The following is a 20,753-nucleotide window of genomic DNA, read 5'->3' as shown; positions in this document are numbered from 1 at the left end:
CTAGGCTTCTTCAGTAGGCTGTTCTATTACGTCATGTCTTGTGATCAATGTGCGCATGCCCGGCTCTCTCCCACAGCACGGCCACTGCAGCTATTGGGTAAACCTCCTGAAGGGAAGGAGCTGTGAGCAGCCTCCTGTGTGGGCGGAGCTATGCTCAGTTGTGTTCCCGGGCTCTCCTAGCAGCACAGAGCAGCCGGGGATACTTGCTGGAGGATTATGCTGTGTATTTCTCCCACCAGGATTCGTGCATTGGAATATGATGCACAGGAGGTAACCACTGGCTGGGTGTGATGTTCTGCAAGGACAGGGGCTGTGGCTGTAGTTTTATGTAATGTTCTGCAGGGAGTCTGTGGCTGTACTTTTATGCAATATGCTGCAGGGACAGGGGGCTATGACTGTAATGCTTTGCTCTGCAAGGATAGTGGCTGTAATGTGATGTTCTGCAGGGACAGGGGGCTATAACTGATATGCAATGTTCTGCAGGGATAGGGACTGGAACTGATATATGCAATGTTCTGCAGGGATAGGGACTGTGACTGATATATGCAATGTTCTGCAGGGATAGGGACTACGACTAATATATGCAATATTCTGCAGGGACAGGGGGCTGTGAGTGCTGTAATGTGATGTTCTGAAGGGATAGTGGCTGTAATGTGATATTCTGCAGGGACATGGGGCTGTGACTGTAATGCTTTGCTCTGCAAGGATAGTGGCTGTAATGTGATGTTCTGCAGGGACAGGGGGCTATAACTGATATGCAATGTTCTGCAGGGATAGGGACTGTGACTGATATATGCAATGTTCTGCAGGGATAGGGACTGTGATTGATATATGCAATGTTCTGCAGGGATAGGGACTGTGACTGATATATGCAATGTTCTGCAGGGATAGGGACTATGACTAATATATGCAATATTCTGCAGGGACAGGGGGCTGTGAGTGCTGTAATGGGATGTTCTGAAGGGATAGTGGCTGTAATGTGATATTCTGCAGGGCCATGGGGCTGTGACTGACATATGCAATGTTCTGCAGGGATAGGGGCTGTGAGTGCTGTAATGGGATGTTTTGCAGGGATAGGGGCTGTGACTTATGCAATGTTCTGCAGAGACGCGGCTGTGACTGCTGTGTGATGTTCTGCAGGGGCAGGAAGCTTGGGGATTTTATCCCAACCACTGGGGATGTTTGGCCTGTGCAGCTGCCCTTTAGGGCGCTTTATAAGGGTGTCTTCACACACAGCATATCCACAGCAGATTTCTCGCTCCGAATTCGCAGGGAAATCCGCTGCCGGTACTTGCCCATGTATTTCAGTGGGCTGACATACAGCGGGAATGTCATCTGGCTGCGAGTATGTTAAATTTAGCGCCATTAACCCCAGCGGCCCTGGAGCATACAGTTTCTGCTTGCTTCAGGGTCTCCCGGCGGTCAGCCAATCAGTGTGCTGCCCCGCAGGTAATGTATGCTCCAGGGCCGCGGGGGTTAACAACGCTAAATTTAACATACTCGCAGCAGGTTGACAATCCTGCTGAGAGTATGTCCGCCCATTGAAATGCATTGGCAAGTATCCGCTGCGAATACGCTGTGTGTGAAGGCCCCCTTAGGGTACGTTCACATGTACAGGATCTGCAGCAGATTTGATGTTCCAGATTCAATGCAAAGTAACTCTGGGCCATCAAATCTGCTGCAGATCCTGTGTGTACACACCCTAAGGGTAAATTCACACGGGCGAATCTGCCACGAGTCTCACTCTCAAAATCCGCAACTAATCCGCAATAAACGTAAGTGCGTGTCTGATTGCGGGTAAATCGTATGTAGGTAGATTTAGATTTACATGTAGATTTACCCGCAATCAAACACGCACTTACATGTATTGCAGATTAGCTGCGGATTTTGAGCGTGAGACTCGCGGCAGATCGGCCCGTGTGAATTTACCCTAAGGGTATAAACACACACACCGTATACGCAGCGTATTTACTGCTGCGATACGCAGCAAATACGCAACAAATACGCAGATTAGATCTAAATAACTGAACACCGCATCAAATCTGCTGCGTATTTGCTGCGTATACGGTGTGTGTGTTTGTACCCTGAGGGTGCGTTCACACCTACAGGATCTGCAGCAGATTTGATGCTGTGTTCAGTTATTTAAATGAAATCTGCTGCAGAAAATCAGCTGCAGATCCTGTAGGTGTGAACGCACCATGAGGGTACAAACACACACACCAGATACGCAGCAGATATGCAGCAGATCCTGTGAATAGGAAAAATCCTGTGAATAGGAAGCTGGCTCTAGTCTGATCTGTTATGCAATTTTCTGCAGTGATAGGGGCTGTGAATACTATTATGCAATGTTCTGCAGTGATAGAGGCTGTGATTACTGTTATGCAATGTTCTGCAGAGATAGGGACTGTGACTACTGTTATAAAGTGTTCTGCAAGAATAGCAGCTGCGATTCCTGTTATGCAATGTTCTGCAGGTTTTTTTCAGATCTTACCGTTGTATTTCTTTCATATTGTGAAACATACAGTTACCACCATGCTGGAAAGTTGCAGAACAAAAAATGTGTGGACAAATGTCATCATGTGAACAGCCTAAAGATTTCACATCTTCATAAAACATCTTGATTGTGATTATAGGACATATCCCTTCATCCTTATGGCAATATATATCCGGGGGAAAAATGCATCAAAACTGCACGTAGTGTGAACTGACAGCAAGCCACTTCTCACCTGGCTAGACTCCAGCAGCGGCAGCCTAATTACCCCACCTGGTGATCTCATTAGGAACTGCAAGGATGAGACTCTGCCACCCTGTCTGCAAAGCCAGAGGCATCATGGGAAAATAAGGCAGCATTAGAGATTCATTCTAAAGGCAAAGGTGAATCAAATATGGTGGAATTCCTTTGCTTGCCGCAAAAGCTAAAACAGGTAAGTATAATGCTACGTTTACACGCAGCGATAATTCGCCCAATTGTACGATTAACGATTTCGAAGTAACGATTTTTTATTTTTATAATGATCAGCGTTTACATGGAACGATATATCGTACAGAAAATTCGTTTTGCCATCGCTTAAGCCTATCTCGCACATAGGTAAAATCGGTGAACGACTGTTTACACGGAACGATCTGCGAATCATTCGCTGCGTTTACACGTACGATTATCGTTCAAATTCGATTGTTATCGTGCAAATTCGCACGATAATCGTTCCAATTCTTTGAGCAGAGAGTGGCAGTGCAGAACAAATTACATTGAGACACTGAGGCAGGCAGGATTCCGAGCGGAGTCCGCAATGGGGGTTCCGCTCAAAATTTCCGCCTGTTTTCCTGAGTGTGAACGTACCCTAATAATAGCCTATCCGTACACATGCACCTCTACATTCTTGTATAATTATGGCTTATGGGCCTTGTTTGATGACCTGATCACTAATGTGAACATGTGACGATCCGCTAGATCGGTGCAATCTTACTGAGCCTCTTACTTGTCTCGATAATCGTGCAGCAAGGACTGTGAGTGTGTGTGTATGTATATATATAATTAGTGATGTCCAAGCTAGTGTAAAATAATAACGTTTATACATACCTGTCCACTCTCGCTCCTGCCCTCAGCCTCCGCTGGAACTTCTGAACCGGTCTCTGAAGTGACAGGCCCCTCAGCCAATCACTGGCCGAAACATTGGGGCTAGATGTTAGCTGACAGTTAATAGGGAAATATTATATGCCTTATCCACATGGCGCTTTTGGGTTTGGCGTTTTTACCAAGGTAGCTCTCATTTGGGATTATCGTTAAGCATTAAAAATTGGTTCGTCTAAAAGGAACCTTAGTGAATCAGCCAATCCAGCTTGGGCGGGGTTTTGCTGCTCAGTTCCATTGAAGTGAATGGAGCGTAATTGCAAACCGCACCTGAACTGGAGACAAGAGTCGTGTTGTCTCTGAAAGAAAGTGGCCATGTTTTTGTAGCACTGGATAACCCTGTTATCATGGTTTTCCCTCATGTTCACTTGCTGTTGTTTCTGACCCTGCAAGGTGTCAGATGTGTCTCTTATTATGCTGGTGAAGGCGTTTCCAGAGGAGACAGACCGCCACCGGACGATTATCGTTCGCATAATCGTTAACGATTAACGATCTCAAACAACTGCTAGTGCGAAAGACCTGAAACGTTCACTCATTTCCATGGAACAATAATCGTTACTTATGATTGTATTCGCGATAGTTTTTTTTTCACTATTGCGTTTGTATCTTCTGCGAACGACCGAGCGACATCTTATTCAATGTGAACGTTTTGCGAACGAGCAATGATAAAAATAGGTCCAGGTCTTATAAAGCGATCAACGATTTCTCGTTCGGTTGTTATCGTTTAGATTCTAACGATTTAACGATAATCTGAACGATAATCGTCTGGTGGAATAGGGCCCTTAGTAAAGACCATTGCCAAGTCGAGGGGGGTCTGGCTTTAAGGTATTGGGTATTGAGCATGTTTTTTTTTTTTTTTTTTGCCATCCTGCTGTACCAGGGCGGGGGGGAGGGGCAGTGTCTGCATGGAATAAGTGTAGAGTAGGCTGCTGTGTTGCTCCATTACATATCATTAGCTTAAAGTGACTGTACCACCAGGCCCAGGCTGAAGCACTGGAAGCGAGCCGACCCACCCTTAGTGGGAGGAAACTCTCGCCTCTCTATAATAGGGTTCCATTGATTCTAATGGAGTCACATCATGGAGGGGCTGGGGTTTCTTCCCACTAAGGGTGGGTCGGCTCACCTCCACTGCTTCAGCCTGGGCCTGGTGGTACAGTCACTTTAAGGTCCCATTGTATAGAGTACTTATCATGGGCTGCTGATGTCTAATGGAACTACCCCGTGTCATATTCAGCACTCAGATATGCTTCTCTGTGTACTTGCAGTGGGTGCAAGCTGGTGATGCACCCAAATATCGATACTACTATCAATATTCAGGGCAAAAAAATTGTTAAAGCGTAACTGTAATTTCAGGGTAATTTTTCTGAAAACATTAAATATCAATAGTACAAGCGATTTTAAGAAACTCTGTAATAGGTTTTATAAACCAAAAGAGTTTCCTTCTGTACTGAAAAAGCAATCTCCCAGCCTCCCCCCTCACTTCAGAAGAAGCAGGATTTCTGTGTCCATTATGTGGCTATGGAGAGGGGAGGGGCTGTTAGGAGTGACTGAGCACGGAGCAGTCCTGCACAGCACAACACCCTGCAATCTTCTCTCAGTAAGTTCATAGATAAGCACTGGCCTTTCTGACACCTGAATTTAGGGTTTTAGGAGCCCAGAGAGTCTACAAACAGCTGACCTTCATGTCACCTCTTCCTGCTCCCTCATCTCCCTCAGCCCCTCCCCCCCTCATAGGCTTACAATGGAGAGAGCAGAGCCCGTCTTCACTGGCTTCTCTGTAATGAAGACGTGTTTGCCTGGTAATGCACAGATAAGAAGTCAGGGGGGGAGGCTGGGAGGCTTTTTTGGCTGATAAAACCTATTACAGAGTTTCTTAAAATCGCTTCTACTACTGATTTCTGCAATAAAAAAAAACATGACAGTTACGCTTTAAGTACCAGAATTTCCTGGCATTCAATATTTGGTAAGCTGCCTAAGGCCCCCTTCACACGTCCGGAAAAACCATCCGGATTTCCGGACCCATAGACTTTAATTGGTCACGGACACCCTTCCGGATTTTTCCGGAAGGGTGTCCGTTCCTGAAAATAGAGCCGGAAAAAATAGGACATGTCCTATTTTTGTCCGGAATTCCGGCCCGGACGCCCTCATAGAAGTCTATGGGGGCGCCGGAATCACGGGCACTTTCCTGATGTACGGATTGGTTAAGAGCCCGCCGGGACCCCCGCAGCCTCAGCAAACCTTTCTGACGGGCACCCGGACCCCTGGCTGCCGCCCGCACGCTCAGCCTTCTGCCCCCCAACTGGACCAGGACCGCACTCAGAGCTGGCTGCTGCGGGCCCCCGACACACAGCTGTATCTCCCCCCCCAGGGTGCGTTGCTGATGGGCATTGCCGCCTACCCAACACCCCCCCCCCCCCCCCCCCCCCGCCCGGACTGACATTGGCCCCGCTCACCTTCTGTGTCTGCCTCCCCCGGACAGCGGCCCCCCTGACAGCGCCCCCCGGACAGCGCCCCCCTGACCCCCGGCTCGCAATCCTCCTCCTCCAGCGCACCCCCCTGCTGCCGTCGCAGCTGCACCATCTGCCAGGCAACCCCCGGACGAAAGTGATCAGCAGACCGGGAACCAGGACAGGTGAGACCACCCCACTAGAATTTAAACTCCCATTATGCCCTGCTGACAGATCATGATTGGAGTTGTACTTTTGCAGCCGGTGGCCATCCAGGTTGCAGAAGTACAACTCCCATCATGCCCTTCTGACATGGCATGATGGGAGTTGTACTTCTGCAGTCTGTGGCCACCCAGGTTGCAGAAGTACAACTCCCATCATGCCCTGCTGACATGGCATGATGGGAGTTGTACTTCTGCAACCTGGGTGGCCACAGACTGCATAATTACAACTCCCATCATGTCCTGTCAGTCGGGCATGATGGGAGTTGTACTTCTCCAGCCTGTGACCATCCAGTTTGCAGAAATACATCTCTCATCATGTCCTATTTTTTTTTTCTCATCAGGAGATCCTGAAGGTTTTTCCTGATGGTTTCCTGAGGGTAAAAACGGATTACTGTCAGGAAATTCTGATACTTTCCTGATGACATTTGAGGTCTCCTGATCAGGATTTCTCTCTTCGCCCTATGACTGCACCCCTGGAGAGGACCACCTCCTACTCCCATAAGACAGGAAACAGGATACAGGAAATCCCTGGATCATATAAAGAAGTAAACTCCCCTCCTCTCGCCAGTTTCTGTTTCCTGTCCCCATGGGAGCAGGAGCTGGAAGGGCTTCTTTCCCTTCCCTTCCCTGGATAAAGAAGGTGACTGGGGGTTACCGGGTAACACCTTACCGGCTTCCCGGCGGCTTCAGGCTCCGAGTGGGGAGCAGCCTCCAAGTCTGGTCTCCTCCCCCGACACCTCCAGAAGTGGGTCCCCGGAGCTCCCCTGGCCCTCCTCGGCGTGGTCCGGTGCTCCGGTCCGCAGCGCTGCGTTCGCGCGCAATGCGGTATGAGTGCAGGCTGTGCTGGAGAGGGGGTTGCTCTGCTGGCCGTGTTCGGCAACTTCCGGGGCCTACGGCCTGCTCAGGTGGAGAGCCGGGAGGGTGACGTCGTTTCAGCGCGCGGCGGAGGGGGCGGAGCCAGCCGGCCACGTGATCTTTCGGCGCCAGATTCAAAAAGGTGCCGAGGAAGACGCCAGGTGAGTGCTCAGTATCTGGGTACTCTAGCAGTATCGTTCTTGGTGCTGCTGCCTGGCGTTTTTCTACAGCTTCTGAAGCTGCAGTGAGATCTCTACACCTCCAGGACCTCTGTGTGATCAATATAGAGGCTGAAAGCGCTGAATTATCAGAATCTACTCCTCCTATGGCTCAAGCCCCAGCGGTATGGAGTGGGTAAGAGGGGATTTTTCCCCAACAAAAATTATCTTTCTTTTGTTTCTAATGTTTCTATTTTTTCATTTTTTTTTAGGAGGGTTCAACTAAAAAGAGTCATTCTAAGAGCAGAGATTGCCCCGTTTGTAGGAAGAGAGTGAGTAGTTCTTACAATAAAGTCCTTTGCGGTAGCTGTATGAATAGAGTCCTTGAAGAGCAGGGACCCTCGTTTATGCGTAATATGAGAAACGTGATAAAAAAGGAGATTAGGGTATGTAGCTTTTCCTTTTTTTTTTTTTTTTCTCTCTCAAAAAAAAAAACAAAAAACAAAAAAACGTTGTTTGTACATTTATTTTAACTCTGTTTCAGGCCTCCATGCCCTCTCAAGCTACAGTCACTGGCCCTCCAGAACCTACACCGGTGCCTGTCTCACAGTTACCTGTTGCTACCCCGGTTATCCCCCCTATTATTGAGGTGGAAGAGTCTATTCACAGCAGATCAATCTTTCAGCCTCCATCTTCCTTGGGGGATGATGAAGAACTTGCTTTGGGGATAGATGAACCAGAAGCAGGCCCATCCAATGTAGAGGGTCTGGAGGAAGAAGTGGCTACACCATCACCTACTGCTGACTATATAGAATCATTGATCAGGGCAGTAAGGGAGACTATGGGCATAGAAGAGGTTCCGGAAGCCAATACCATACAGGATCGAATGTTTGGAGAACTGGCTCCTAAGAAGTGCCTAGTTTTTCCTATCCATCAAAATATAAAGGCCTTGATTAAGCATGAATGGTCCAACCCGGATGGAAAATTTTTTGTTCCGGCTGCAGTGAGTGTCTTTTTTCTGTTCCTAGGGAACACGATTAGAGGTAGACTGGTATATATGACTAAAAGACCTGTTTTCTTTATTTTTTACAGTTTAAGGCTAGGTTCACACTATGTAACTGTGCGGCTGTATTTTTTATGCGGCTGTAAATGTGCGGATGAAACTACGGCCGTGGGAAAAAATAGACATGCGGCTGAAAACATACGGTCATTTACTTGGAAATCTGGTTCAACTAAAAATAACAAATAAAATTTTAAGAAAGTGATGCAAACACCTCTGGATGCATCTGGGAAAGCAGGGAAACAGTTTACATGAATTGCTATTACCGGGGTTTGCGATCCTCTGCAGTAATGCCGATGTCTCTCATGGTTAATATATTAAAATAATAAAACACATTTTCGTTGTAATAAAGTGCCTTTCGTTGTTCAATAATTAAATTTAAACTAATCCATCATTGTGCAATTAAATATACTGTTAAAATAAATATATATATATAAATAAATGTATATTTATATATATAATTATTTTTTGACAGTATACCGTATTTAATTGCACAATGATGGATTCGTTAGAATTAAATTATTGAACAACGAAACTGAATTTATTTCAACGAAAATGTGTTTTATTAATTAAATATTAATTAGTACAGGAAGCTCCATAAGCCGTTAATTCATATTGCCGGCAAAAGAGCATTCTGTACTAATCATCACTTTACTTTAATGAAAACATCAAATGTTTCTTCCAATTATGTTATCACAATAGCATTATTAGAAGAAACATTTAGAATTATATGTGCGCTCAGCTGATTGGCTGATCGGCTCAGCGCACATATAATTAGCGGGTCCGCAGCACAGTGACTTCATTGTGCTGCGGACCAGCGAAGAAACAACATCGGGGTGAGTATAGAGCTCTCCCCACCCCCTCCCCAGCACTGCACCCCTCCCAGCAAGGAAGGGGGGGTCAGTTAACCCCTTCCTTGCTGGGATGGGTGCCGTCTGACGTCAGTCTGGCCCCCAAGGGGTTAAGGAGGATGCAATACATCCTCCCTTAACCCCTTGGGGGCCAGACTGTAAGCAGCGATCTGTAAAGATGCTGCATACTGTAAGGTGCACAACACTGCTCACAATGATGGGTGTTGTGCTCCTGTTTGTGTGTTTTTTGTGTGTTTCTCCCTTTTTGTTTTTCAGATATCGGTATCCTGGGGATTACGTCGGATTCCATGGACTACGTCAATGACCAGCGGTTGTTTTTTTTTTTTTTTTTTTAATAAAATGGTCAATGAGGGGTGTGGGGGTGTTTTTATTTGAATAAAAATTTTTTTTAACTTGTGTCTTCTCTTTATTTCTTTACTTTATAGACTTAGTAGTGGAAGCCGTCTAATAGACGGAATCCATTACTAAGTCGGGGCCTAGTGTTAGCCGGTATAAAATGGCTAACACTAACCCCCCATTATTACCCCAGTACCCAATGCCACCAGGGGTACTGGGAAGAGCCGGGTGCCAGTGGTCCCGGAGCGTCAAAATTGGCGCTTCTGGACCGGGCGGCAGCAGGCTGGTAAGATTTAGGCTGGGGAGGGCCTAAACCAATGGCTCTTCCCACCCTGGTGTTACCAGGCTGCTGTCGTTTGGTTTTGAACCCGGCTGGTTATAAAAATAGGGGGGACCCTGTGCGTTTTTTTTTAATTATTTATTTAAAAAAAAAAACCCGCATAGGGTCCCCCCTATTTTTTAGAACCAGCCGGGTTAAAAACCAAACGACAGCAGACTGGTAACACCAGGGTGGAAAGAGCCATTGGTTTAGGCCCTCCCCAGCCTAAATCTTACCAGCCTGCTGCCGTCCGGTCCAGGAGCGCCAATTTTGACGCTCCGGGACCACTGGCACCCGGCTCTTCCCAGTACCCCTGGTGGCATTGGGTACTGGGGTAATAATGGGGGGTTAGTGTTAGCCATTTTATACCGGCTAACACTAGGCCCCGACTTAGTAATGGATTCCGTCTATTAGACGGCTTCCACTACTAAGTCTATAAAGTAAAGAAATAAAGAGAAGACACAAGTTAAAAAAATTTTTTATTCAAATAAAAACACCCCCACACCCCTCATTGACCATTTTATTAAAAAAAAACAACAAAAAACCGCTGGTCATCGACGTAGTCCACGGAATCCAACGAAATCCCCAGGATACCGATATCTGAAAAACAAAAAGGGAGAAACACACAAAAAACACAAACAGGAGCACAACAACCATCATTGTGAGCGGTGTTGTGCTCCTTACAGTATGCAGCATCTTTACAGATCGCTGCTTACAGTCTGGCCCCCAAGGGGTTAAGGGAGGATGTATTGCATCCCCCTTAACCCCTTGGGGGCCAGACTGATGTCAGACTGCACCCATCCCAGCAAAGAAGGGGTTAAGTGACCCCCCTTCCTTGCTGGGAGGGGTGCAGTGCTGGGGAGGGGGTGGGGAGAGCTCTATACTCACCCCGATGTTGTCTCTTTGCTGGTCCGCAGCACAATGAAGTCACTGTGCTGCGGACCCGCTAATTATACGTGCGCTCAGCCGATCAGCCAATCAGCTGAGCGCACATATAATTCTAAATGTTTCTTCTAATAATGCTATTGTGATAACATAATTAGAAGAAACATTTGATGTTTTCATTAAAGTAAAGTGATGATTAGTACAGAATGCTCTTTTGCCGGCAATATGAATTAACGGCTTATGGAGCTTCCTGTACTAATTAATATTTAATTAGTAAAACACATTTTCGTTGAAATAAATTCAGTTTCGTTGTTCAATAATTTAATTCTAACGAATCCATCATTGTGCAATTAAATATACTGTCAAAAAATAAATATATATATATAAATATACATTTATTTATATATATATTTATTTTAACAGTATATTTAATTGCAAAATGATGGATTCGTTAGAATTAAATTATTGAACAACGAAAGGGACTTTATTACAAAGAAAATGTGTTTTATTAATTTAATATATTAACTATTAGAGGCATCGGCATTCGGCATCATTGCCGGCTGTTTTTGAAGTACTCCGTACGGACCGCCTGTCAATCCATGGCCGCGTTTCCAGCCGCAAACAATGGTCTTGTTCACTTTTTACGAGTCCGTTTACGATAGGGCCGTAGATTCATACATAGTGTGCACTGTGCAGCCGTATATCGTATAGTTTCCAGCGTACGCATGAACCACCAAAAATACAGCTGCACAATTACATAGTCTGAACCTGGCCTAAAAGGAAGTACCCCTTTGACCATGAGGAATCAAACTCCTGGGGGTTTGCTCCTAAGATAGATCCTCCAGTAGCCAAGATTACTAAGCTTAATGCGCTACCATTCGACAACTGTGCCACTCTTAAGGACCCTATGGACAAGCGTGCAGAGATTTACCTAAAGAAAGACTGGGAAGCGTCTACTGCTATGTTTAAACCTTTAGTGGCCGCTACGTCAGTCTCCAGATCTTTAGGGGTCTGGATGTCTGACCTGAAGGATATGATTAGCAAAGGGACTCCCGCTGAGGAGCTCCTCAAACCCTTTGAGACCCTAGAAAATGCGGTCTCATTTATATCCGATGCTTCAACAGATGCTCTAAAACTCTCCGCTCGTTCAGCGGCTCTTTCTAACTCTGCCCGCAGATCCATGTGGCTTAAAGAATGGAAAGGGGACGTCACCTCTAAATCTAAATTATGTGGAGTCCCTTGTGAAGGCAACCTGCTTTTTGGTCCAGCCTTAGATAATATTCTCGAGAGGGCTTTGGACAGAAAGAAAGGGTTCCCTCTGATCCCGCAGCAATCTAGCCGTCCATTTAAAGGGGTTATCCAGCTCTACAAAAACATGTCAAAGATAGCTCCACTCTTGTCTCCAGCTTGGGTGGGGTTTTCTTGCTCAGTTCCATTGAAGTGAATGGAGGTTAATTGCAAACCGCACCTGAACTGGAGACAAGAGTCGTGTTATCTTTGAAAGAAAGTGGCCATGTTTTTGTGCTACTGGATAACCCCTTTAAGGGAAAAGGTAGGAACACCCAGAGGACCTCTAACACTAATTCTAGTTCTAATACTAATAGAAAGGAATGGAAGCCCACCAAAAAGTCCAAGGGGTTTCTCTTTAAGGGTTCAGACAGTACGAAAAAACCTGCACAATGACGCCAGGTCCCTGTGGGAGGCCGTCTTTCTCAGTTTTCGTCACAATGGTGTAGTATTTCCAATAGCTCTTTTGTATTGGATACAATAAACCACGGTTTGAAGATTTCTTTTGTGTCCTCCCCAGGGGAAAGATTTGTTATTACGGACTTATCATCCGAACCAGAAAAGCATGCAGCACTTTCCGCGGAAGTACAATCTCTGCTAGTGAAGAAGGTTTTGGTTCCCGTTCCAGAGACGGAATGTGGTAAGGGTTTTTACTCCACTTTGTTTTTGGTGAGGAAACCCAATGGTTCTTTCAGAACCATTATCAATCTTAAACCTCTTAACAGGGTTTTGTCTTACGAAAGATTCAAGATGGAATCAGTTTCTTCAGCTATTTTGAATCTTTCACAGGATTGTTTTATGGCCACCCTAGATTTAAGGGATGCTTACTATCACGTCCCCATCCATCCAGACCACCAGAGATTCCTGAGGGTGGCAGTCAGGTTCAATGGTTCGATTTGTCATTTCCAGTACCAGGCCTTACCTTTTGGCATTTCACAGGCACCTAGAGTTTTTACTAAGGTGATGTCAGAGGTTATGGCACATGTTAGAGAGAAGGATATAATTATCGTTCCTTATCTGGATGACTTTTTACTAGTTGGTGACTCAGTAGCCTCACTACAGATCCAGATCAAAGTAGTAGAGGACATCCTGTCTAAATTAGGTTGGGAAGTTAACAATGAGAAATCCAATAAAATTCCCTCTCAATGTTGTCAGTTCCTGGGAATATCTACCTTGGAATCTGGACGACATTCTGACCATCACCATAGATGCCAGTCCGAGGGGGTGGGGAGCCCATTTAGACACCCAAGTATTCCAGGGCCTATGGACCCCAGAAGAAGCCAGAGACCCACAGAATGTGAGAGAGCTGAGAGCAATATTCTTCTCCTTGTCCCAGGCTCTTACGTTAATAAAAGACAGAAATGTAAGAGTGCTAACAGACAACAGATCAGCAGTGGCGTATATCAACCACCAGGGAGGCACCAGATCACCACAACTTATGAGAGTAGCCCACCACCTGTTCAGACTAGTACAGCCACATTGTCTGTCCCTCTCGGCACTGCACTTGAAAGGAGTGGACAATGTAAAGGCAGATTTCCTCAGCAGACACTCTCTAAACCAGGGAGAGTGGGAGCTTTCCCAAGAGGTGTTTCTACAGATATGCAGACTGTGGGGATCACCAGAGATAGACCTCTTCGCATCTCGGGCAAACAGGAAGATCCACAATTTCTTTTCCATATGTCCGGCAGACAAGCCCAGAGCCCTGGATGCACTAGCCCAACCTTGGGGCAGAGGCCTATTGTACGCATTTCCACCCATCAGATTAATACCGAGAGTGGTCAGGAAGATCACACAGGACAAAGCCCACGTAATTCTAATAGCACCCTTTTGGCCAAGAAGGGTGTGGTTTACTTGGCTCAGGAAGTTGTCCCTGACAGACCCTTGGATTCTTCCAGACAGGGCAGATCTCCTCACCCAGGGCCCAGTCTTACACCCACAGGCTCAGAATCTTCACCTGACTGCATGGCTGTTAAAAGGCAATTGTTGATAGACAGGGGTCTTTCATCAGAAGTAATCACCACGTTGCTGGCCAGTAGGAAGAGAGTTGCCTCTGCTATATACTTACATACATGGAAAGCATTCTGTAAATTTGTAAATAAACCTGTTAATGTCCTAGCTCCTCCTGACATTCCTTTGATTTTACAATTCTTACAAGAAGGTCTAAACAAGCACCTCAGGCCTAGCACCATCAAGGTACAGGTCTCTGCCCTCAGTGCGCTCTACGACTACAGACTAGCTGAACACCAATGGATTAAAAGATTTGTGAAGGCAGCCTCCAGATTGTGTCCCACGATCAAGTCTAAGATGCCGCCTTGGGATCTTAATCTGGTCTTGAACGGCCTCACCACTAGCCCTTTTGAACCTTTAGCAGATTGCAGTATTAAGTTCCTGTCTTACAAACTGGCCTTCCTCTTAGCAATAACATCAGCCCGTAGAGTCAGTGAGATTAGAGCCTTCTTAATACAAGCCCCTTACATGACTGTTAGAGATGACAGAGTTGTGTTGTCTCCCGACCCAGCTTTCCTTCCAAAGGTGGTTACGGACTTCCACAGGTCTCAAGAAGTAACACTACCATCTTTTTGCAACACACCAGCTAACGATCGTGAGTTATGTTTTCATACTCTAGATGTTAGGAGAGCTATTCTGCATTATTTAAAGGTCACAGAAGATTGGCGTTTATGTAACAACTTGCTGATATCCTTTCAGGGAAAAACCAAGGGCAAGTCAGCTTCTACACAAACGATAGCTAGATGGGTCAAACAGGCAATTGGAGAATGCTATAAGGCTAAAGACATGACAACGCCAGGCGGGTTCGGGGCTCATTCAACTTGAGCAGTAGCAACTTCATGGGCAGAAAGGGCAGCTGTTTCTATTGATCAGATCTGCAGAGCAGCTACATGGAGCACTCCACATACATTCTTTAAACACTACAGGTTACAGCTATCGTCCACAGAGGACTTAACATTTGGCCGCAGGGTACTGCAGGCTGTGGTCCCTCCCTAGGCGGTTATATTCCTATTCTACTCTCCAGGGGTGCCGTCATAGGGCGAAGAGAGAAAATTCAAAATTACTAACCTGGTAATTTCTTTTCTTTGAGCCCCCCAAAAAAAGGGTAGTTTTTTTGTAGATAGGTAAACTTTTTTTAACACACACACAAAAAAAAGTCTCTTCTACATATGTGTATTTTGTTTTTTTGTGTGTGTCTTGTGAGCTTCGCTCCTAGGTCCTTGGTAAATACTGACGAGAGGAGGGGAGTTTACTTCTTTATATGATCCAGGGATTTCCTGTATCCTGTTTCCTGTCCTATGGGAGTAGGAGGTGGGTGCCGTCATGGGCTCAAAGAAAAGAAATTACCAGGTTAGTAATTTTGAATTTTCCTGACAGTAAAAACTGACACGGACGTGTGAATGGGGCCTAATAGCACTGCTTAAAGGGAATGTACCATCAGGCCTGGGCTGAAGCACTGGAGGTGGGCTGAACAACCCACAGTGGGAGGAAACCTCCGCCCCTCTATGACACTGCTCCATTAGAATCAATGAAGCTCTATCATAGAGGAATGGGGGTTTCCTCCCACTGGGGGTGGGTCAGCCCGCCTCCAGTGCTTCAGTCCAGGCCTGATGGTACAGTCACTTTAACATAAAGTATAGTGCAGAGACACTGCACAGTACCACTTCTCCTGTCCTGTATGCTGGGTGTAATCCTCCGTATCTGCTCTTATTCTGTATATATGGACACTGCACAGTACCACTTCTCCTGTCCTGTATGCTGGGTGTAATCCTCCGTATCTGCTCTTATTCTGTATATATGGACACTGCACAGTACCACTTCTCCTGTCCTGTATGCTGGGTGTAATCCTCAGCATCTGCTCTTATTCTGTATATATGGACACTGCACAGTACCACTTCTCCTGTCCTGTATGCTGGGTGTAATCCTCAGCATCTGCTCTTATTCTGTATATATAAACACTGCACAGTACCACTTCTCCTGTCCTGTATGCTGGGTGTAATCCTCAGCATCTGCTCTTATTCTGTATATATGGACACTGCACAGTACCACTTCTCCTGTCCTGTATACTGGATGTAATCCTCAGCATCTGCTCTTATTCTGTATATATATGGACACTGCACAGTACCACTTCTCCTGTCCTGTATACTGGATGTAATCCTCCGTATCTGCTCTTATTCTGTATATATATGGACACTGCACAGTACCACTTCTCCTGTCCTGTATACTGGATGTAATCCTCCGTATCTGCTCTTATTCTGTATATATATGGACACTGCACAGTACCACTTCTCCTGTCCTGTATGCTGGGTGTAATCCTCAGCATCTGCTCTTATTCTGTAAATATAAACACTGCACAGTACCACTTCTTCCATCCTGTATGCTGGATGTAATCCTCAGCATCTGCTCTTATTCTGTATATATGGACACTACACAGTACCACTTCTCCTGCCCTCTATGCTGGATGTAATCCTCCGTATCTGCTCTTATTCTGTATATATGGACACTGCACAGTACCACTTCTTCTGTCCTGTATGCTGGGTGTAATCCTCCGTATCTGCTCTTATTCTGTATATATGGACACTGCACAATACCACTTCTCATGTCCTGTATGCTGGGTGTAATCCTCTGTATCTGCTCTTATTCTGTATATATAAACACTGCACAGTACCACTTCTCCTGCCCTCTATGCTGGATGTAATCCTCAGTATCTGCTCTTATTCTGTATTTATGGACACTGCACAGTACCACTTCTCATGTCCTGTATGCTGGGTGTAATCATCTGTATCTGCTCTTATTCTGTATATATGGACACTGCACAGTACCACTTCTGCTCTCTATGCTGGGTGTAATCCTCAGCATCTGCTCTTATTCTGTATATATAAACACTGCACAGTACCACTTCTTCCGTCCTGTATGCTGGATGTAATCCTCAGCATCTGCTCTTATTCTGTATATATGGACACTGCACAGTACCACTTCTCCTGTCCTGTATGCTGGGTGTAATCCTCAGCATCTGCTCTTATTCTGTATATATATATGGACACTGCACAGTACCACTTCTCCTGTCCTGTATGCTGGGTGTAATCCTCTGTATCTGCTCTTATTCTGTATATATGGACACTGCACAGTACCACTTCTCCTGTCCTGTATGCTGGGTGTAATCCTCAGCATCTGCTCTTATTCTGTAAATATAAACACTGCACAGTACCACTTCTGCTCTCTCTGCTGGGTGTAATCCTCTGTATCTGCTCTTATTCTGTAAATATAAACACTGCACAGTACCACTTCTTCCGTCCTGTATGCTGGATGTAATTCTCAGCATCTGCTCTTATTCTGTATATATGGACACTACACAGTACCACTTCTCCTGTCCTGTATGCTGGGTGTAATCCTCAGCATCTGCTCTTATTCTGTATATATGGACACTACACAGTACCACTTCTCCTGTCCTGTATGCTGGGTGTAATCCTCAGCATCTGCTCTTATTCTGTATATATGGACACTGCACAGTACCACTTCTCCTGTCCTGTATGCTGGGTGTAGTCCTCCGTATCTGCTCTTATTCTGTATATATGGACACTACACAGTACCACTTCTTCTGCCCTCTATGCTAATTAGTTTTTTAAAACCCAGCTGTGACAGGAAGGGACAGTTGAGTTGGAGGAGAGGTCAGTTAGGAGTGACCTCAGCTGTTCTGTCACTGAGGAGACAGAACAGCTGGAGGGAACAGTCTGGAGTATATGTGGCGGTAACGGGTAACTTGGCCTCTGTACCCCAACGCAGGTGAAACTCTGCATAAGCAAGCATAGAGGGGGTGACAAACAGAGACTCCTAAAACAAAACAAAAGGAGTCCAGATGGCTATACATGCTGGACACACTGTACCCTAAGGACTGAGTATGGACCTAAGGTGGTTCACATAGTCATTTTTGTCTTCCAAAGGTCTTTGACGCCACCTAGAGCTAGGGATGTCACCATGTTATGAACATTTATGTCGTGACTGACTGTTGATAGACTCTATGGTACCTGCATAGTATGGGATGTACAACTGCATATGTTTTCTATATTTCTTACATGAACAGTTTTCCATGTATTTTCTTTTAAAGGGGTAGTGCGGCGGTAAAAAATTATTCACAGAATAACACACATTACAAAGTTATACAACTTTGTAATGTATGTTATGTCTGTGAATGGCCCCCTTCCCCGTGTCCCACCACCCCCACCCGTGTACCCGGAAGTGTAGTGCATTATACATACCTGATCCGTGCCGACACGCGTCCGCCATCTTGTGCCAAACGTCATCTTCAGCTGGCCGGCACTCGGGAAGATCGAAGGTGTTCGGGCTGTTCAGCCGCGATTTGCTCAGCCAATCGCGGCTGAGCAGCTGATGACGCGGCCGGCACTCGGGAAGATCGAAGGTGTTCGGGCCGGCCGGCCAAAGATGACGTTTGGCACAAGATGGCGGACGCGTGTTGGCACGGATCAGGTATGTATAATGCACTACACTTCCGGGTACACGGGTGGGGGTGGTGGGACACGGGGAAGGGGGCCATTCACAGACATAACATACATTACAAAGTTGTATACTGTAACTTTGTAATGTGTGTTATTCTGTGAATAATTTTTTACCGCCGCACTACCCCTTTAAGATTCATCCATATAGTAAGTTTTCACCTTAGTCTATGTTACCCCTTTATGTGTTTTTATGCCCCCTCCCGTATACGATTTATTGGTCATACCTGATTTCTCTGTTGTCCTTAGGGTGATATATATGAGCTACATATACCACAGCTTCTATACCTATATCACTGTGTCCTGGAAGCTTCCATGTCCATGGAATAATTACAGCACCACCTCCTCTTGCTTCTATGGTCTGACTACATATACTAATTGTTATTTACTAAATATGATTCTTTGAGTCTTTATGTTCTGTGCATTGTCAGAATAAATCTAAATTACAGCCAAATCTGCTTCTGTGTGTTCCCTTTACTATGTCTACCCCTAACTTTGAGCCTCTGTAGTCTTAAGTATGTCCCCGATCAGTGAATATGCTGGCTCATGACCCCTTCATGACCGAGCCCTTTGACGCATGGATGTCCGGGTCAAATTGAAGCAATGTTCCTCCCCGCCTTCTAAGAGCCATAGCGCTCTTAGGTGTTTTTTCACCTACAGGGCTTGTAGGGGTGTCATTTTTTGTGCCATGATCTGATCTCTCTTTATTGGTATCCTATTGGTGTAAGAGAGAAATTTTTATTTTTTTTCTAATATATGGTCTTTATCAGTACTGCTCGTGTCGGGCTGCTCAGAAGTAATGGGCCTTCTTGAGTCCAAATAGTTCTGAAAAAGTTTCTCTCTAAAGGTCTCCACAATCCATTCCCTGCAGAATTTTGATACATCATTGTTTCTCATGCCCCATCACATCCCATGAATTCTCCTTCTGCAGACTAAGTGCCACCAGCAGTTTATGAGGCCTCATCACTTATCAAACACTTTCCTAAGGAAGATTTTCAACATGCTGAACACAGGTGTGGTTTCTCTCCTTTTGCAGACTGAATGCCAACAGCAGTATATGAGGAATCTTATCACTTATCAAGCACTTTAATAAGAAATGTTTTCAATATTCTGAACACATGTGTGGCTTCTCCCCTTTATGAATTCTCCTTTTGCAGACTAAGTGCCACCAACAGTATATGAGGCATCTTATCACTTATCTAGGGGTTTCATAAGAAATGTTTTCATCATTCTGAACAAAGGTGTGGCTTCTCTCTTTTAACTGAAATCTGTCAGCAGTATATGAGGCATCTTATCACTTATCCAGTGCTTTCAGACAAACATTTTTAACATTCTGAACACAAGTGTGGCTTCTCTCCTGTATGAATTCTCCTTTTGCAGACTGAGTGCCAGCGGCAGTATATGAGGAGCCTTATCACTTTATCAAACAGATCAACAAATAGAGAAGCAAGCAGTCAGAGGAAAGGCCACCTGGGGGGGAGGGGGAGGAGAGCAGGCAGGAGGGCAGACAAACTGCCCCCCCCCCCCCCCCCCCCCCAAGCAAGCTTAGGACCCCCCTCAGTAAGTCCAGTGGAGACTGTACATTACCGCTAAAATCACATAGGTGAGCAGATAAAGCGGTTAGCTGAGTCAGCTGGCACTCACAGTTTCCCTGGGCACTCTCCATGACTCACATGCACTTGCTCCTCTCAGGAGCAGACCGGAGTAACTAGCCAAGCATCAGCCCGAAGGGCAATGTATACAGGCATTTTAAACTTATCTGCCCCAGTATCCTGGATGATCCTTCCAGCTAGACAGGCAGAGGCATAGGGTAGCTCAAACAAGGGGCCTGCAGCAAAACAGGTTGAGCTTCAGGATCCAGGCTCCGGGGAGGAGGACAAGGAAGCAAGGCGGCATACTATCTCATGATGCCCAGCCCACCCACTCACCGCATTTTTTTTCTAAAATATAATTTTCAAAAATTAGCAGTCCTGGTGTGTTTTTTTCACTTTTCATTTATACTGTTATAGTTTAATAGACTGGGCAATTCCGCACACTATGGGGGGCCCCGTGATCAAGCTAACGCGAAACATGCGTTGGGGAGGAGGAGGACCGTGTACTTTTGCATATTACCTATTTGGAAGCTGGTTAGGCATTGTCGCCATTACTTTGTACATTTACAACT

The 20,753-nt window shown here is 45.7% G+C and overlaps 1 long non-coding RNA gene across 1 annotated transcript; it reads left to right on the top strand.

Annotated features, from left to right (window-relative positions):
• Positions 1-116: 116 nt before the first annotated feature.
• LOC138777759 (uncharacterized) lies at positions 117-19,033 on the top strand. The gene is made up of 4 exons (XR_011360835.1): positions 117-270; positions 2,634-2,924; positions 3,604-3,675; positions 18,839-19,033. It is a non-coding gene; the product is annotated as an uncharacterized lncRNA (long non-coding RNA).
• The last annotated feature ends 1,720 nt before the right edge of the window (positions 19,034-20,753 follow it).

The sequence above is a fragment of the Dendropsophus ebraccatus genome, chromosome 1 (genome assembly GCF_027789765.1).
Source record: "Dendropsophus ebraccatus isolate aDenEbr1 chromosome 1, aDenEbr1.pat, whole genome shotgun sequence".
Classification (NCBI taxonomy): domain Eukaryota; kingdom Metazoa; phylum Chordata; class Amphibia; order Anura; family Hylidae; genus Dendropsophus; species Dendropsophus ebraccatus.
This window is presented reverse-complemented; position numbering and strand designations above follow the sequence as displayed.